This window comes from Neopelma chrysocephalum, unplaced genomic scaffold, assembly GCF_003984885.1.
Source record: "Neopelma chrysocephalum unplaced genomic scaffold, ASM398488v2 Primary Assembly neopelma1_44, whole genome shotgun sequence".
NCBI lineage: Eukaryota > Metazoa > Chordata > Aves > Passeriformes > Pipridae > Neopelma > Neopelma chrysocephalum.
The window spans coordinates 7,482,393-7,485,218 of record NW_020897703.1 but is presented as its reverse complement, the minus strand read 5'-3'; the positions used below and the strand labels follow the sequence as shown (position 1 = coordinate 7,485,218).

Sequence of the window (2,826 nt, the reverse complement as noted above, 5' to 3'; positions counted from 1 at the left end):
TGTTCTATTGCCATGTCCTCCAGCTGCTGGCATTCCTCCTCTAACTACATTGCTCCTTCTTTCTCTCTGCATTTTTGTGCCTCTTAAAAACACCACAAACAATTCTTAGTTGCTTCCATACTCTCTATTTTTTCATCAGTTTCAGATAAAAATAAAATGCTGTTGTAGTATTGACATTTCAAGTATTTACTGTTGTTTCACATGACTTTTTCTTAAATTGTAATTGGATTTTTTTAAGATCTGCTTGGCACTTAGGTTTTCAAGAAGTTTCAAGTTTCTCTGCAACTATTTGTTAGAAATAGAATATATTTTTTTAACTGTGTAGATACTGGGAGTTGAGTTTTCAGAGAAGAGATATAATGAAAACATCACGAAATGATCAGATGTAGCATGAACATTGTTATTGCTAGCATCTTCACAGTTGCATCATAGCTAGGCTGTGGAATTTCTCCTTTTTTCAGGCTGCAGGAACTGTGGCAGAGAGGACTATTGTTACCATACCTGTTTAACTGAGGAGCAGCTGAGGTACTGTAAGTGTGGGACGTAGTGTCACGTGAATCTCAAGGCAGACACACAGGCTGTCTATGTCTTTACCAGAAATCATCCATTTGAAGAATTATCTGCAACTAAAGTAAGCATTAGCCTTTCTATAGACCATCTGCTGCTCCATGTTCCTCTAACTGTTGCTTCTTCTGGAATTGCAGAAGCTTCCTGTGATAATCCTGCTGCTGCCAAATGCGTTCTTGGGCTGTTTTCTCTAATTATGACTTCTTTGCTGCCACCTCCTCCTCATGGCACCTCCACTCTTCTTCTAGTTTCTGTTTCTGTAAACTAAAACGTAAATGATTATTAATTGCTATGGCAACCTTGGGTTTGCTGAGCATTCTTGCCAGAAGAGCAGATGCTGGCCCAAGGAGCTAAGCAGATTGCCAAAGTGAGGGGGAGAGAACTGAGAATAAAGAGAGAATGGGTGCTGCTTAGTGATATTTAGCATATGTCTGGTTTGTTCTGCAAATAAATATTAAAGAAAAATATTGTCTACTTTCTTTCACGCTATCTGTAAGGGGGCTAAAGCCTGAATTATATTTTTCACATATGTGCCTTTGAGAAGGACATAAGAAATATGGATACAGGTACATGGCTTACGTGAAACAAAGATCTGGAGGCAAGGGATAGAGAAGAGCACTGGAGCAGATAGGAAAGAGAGTAGGAGCTGGAAGAAAAATTGGAATGCATATTTGTGTAACAAGAACACAAACCCTGAATGAGAAGCCAGGCTGTACAACAAACAAGGAGGCAACAGAATGCCTTGGCTGAGATTTAGATGTAAACAGAATGGCAGTAAAATGGGCTAATTTTGCAAGAGGGTTCACACTGAGAGTAAAGAGAATAAAAGAAAGTTAAGGAGGTTCATGAAGCAAAGGAATATTCTCCCTATTTTGTGAATAGGAAGTTAAGAAAAAAATCAGAGAAAAGGTCATTTGCTTCACTGAATGATGTTCAGGATATTTTCCAAGCATCTTGGTGTTCTCAGTCCAGCAGTTTGACTTAAATGCCTATTTGCTTTTCCTGAAAGAAAGTTAGGCAGGGCATGGCACTAGTTTCGAAAAATGTCTTATAAGTCAGATTTGTCCTGTCTTTTCAACCATCTGATTAAAACATGCTACTTCTACTAATCAGGTTCTTAGGGATGGCTGTTTTCCTGCTTATACTCTCCAGCGTGTTCAGCCATTTCTAGGTAGGCTGCAGCTCCTCGAGACCACCCGAGGAGGTCGCTGTTCTCCCCGGGAAATGCTGCTCCAATGGAAAATTATCAGATGGAAGCGAAGCAATGAGGTGGTGTCAAATTTATTATTTTGTGTAAGCAGAGCATTTCAAAGGATGAATAGAAATGTGATAATTATATTCCACCAGAGCTTGTTGCTGGTGCAATATACTTACGGGTTTCCCAGAGCTTTGCCTCAAGTATTTGGTGGGAGGGTTTTTTTGTGGGGTTTGTTTTTGGGTTTTTTTCCCCCTAAAGCTATATCAGCAGAAGTAAAGAGCAAAAGTGCTATTAATGCTTTTTTTTTTTTGTATTATCAAATGCTAGTATAGTTAAGGAATAATCTATATTGTTATGAGATCTTTATAACCATGTAGTTATAACCATGCTGAGGTTTTTGTCAGGGAAAATGCTCAGTAAGGGATTTAGTGCTGTATGAAAAGTGTGGAATATCATCTTCATGAACTCACTGTAAGCTAGGTACAATTGGTTGAAAACCTGAATTTGTTTAATGACTTTGAATCACTGTTGATACTGATTTTTTTCGTATTGGCAGACACTTGGAAAAATCAGAATTTAGATGAAAGTATTAGAAAAAATGAAGTTAAGTTAGTAGACATACACGCAATACTAAACTTAGGAAAAATCTAGTATGCTGCTATGCACCTATTTCAGATTAAAAGATCTGTGATGTTATACTTTAGTTTAGAATTTGCCTGGCAGTGCTGGATCAGTTTGCTGGCTCCTTCACACACTGTGTTGTTAGTCTTCTGTTATATTAGAAGATGCTTTGTTGTTATCTATGTTTCTTCATGCTGGAACACTGATAGGTTTGGATGCATGTGCATGGTCTGCAAAAGAAAAGCAAAGACTACAATAGTTCTGTCATGATTCCATTCAAATGTTTCCTTCTCAAATGAGAACATTATCTTCACTAACCACATCTCTTTCATCTCCTCTGTTGTTCCTTTTCCAGATCTACCTTCACTTTTTCCATTTGTTCCTACTTCTCTTTCTTGTTCCTCTTCCTCCTCTTGTTCCTCTTCCTCCTCTTGTTCCTC

The 2,826-nt window shown here is 38.2% G+C and overlaps 1 long non-coding RNA gene across 1 annotated transcript; it reads right to left on the bottom strand.

Moving 5' to 3' along the window:
- Positions 1-728: 728 nt before the first annotated feature.
- LOC113965220 lies at positions 729-2,788 on the bottom strand. Its single transcript, XR_003533477.1, has 3 exons — positions 2,705-2,788; positions 2,432-2,616; positions 729-831 (listed from the first exon to the last, which is right to left on the bottom strand). It is a non-coding gene; the product is annotated as an uncharacterized LOC113965220 (long non-coding RNA).
- Positions 2,789-2,826: the final 38 nt, after the last annotated feature.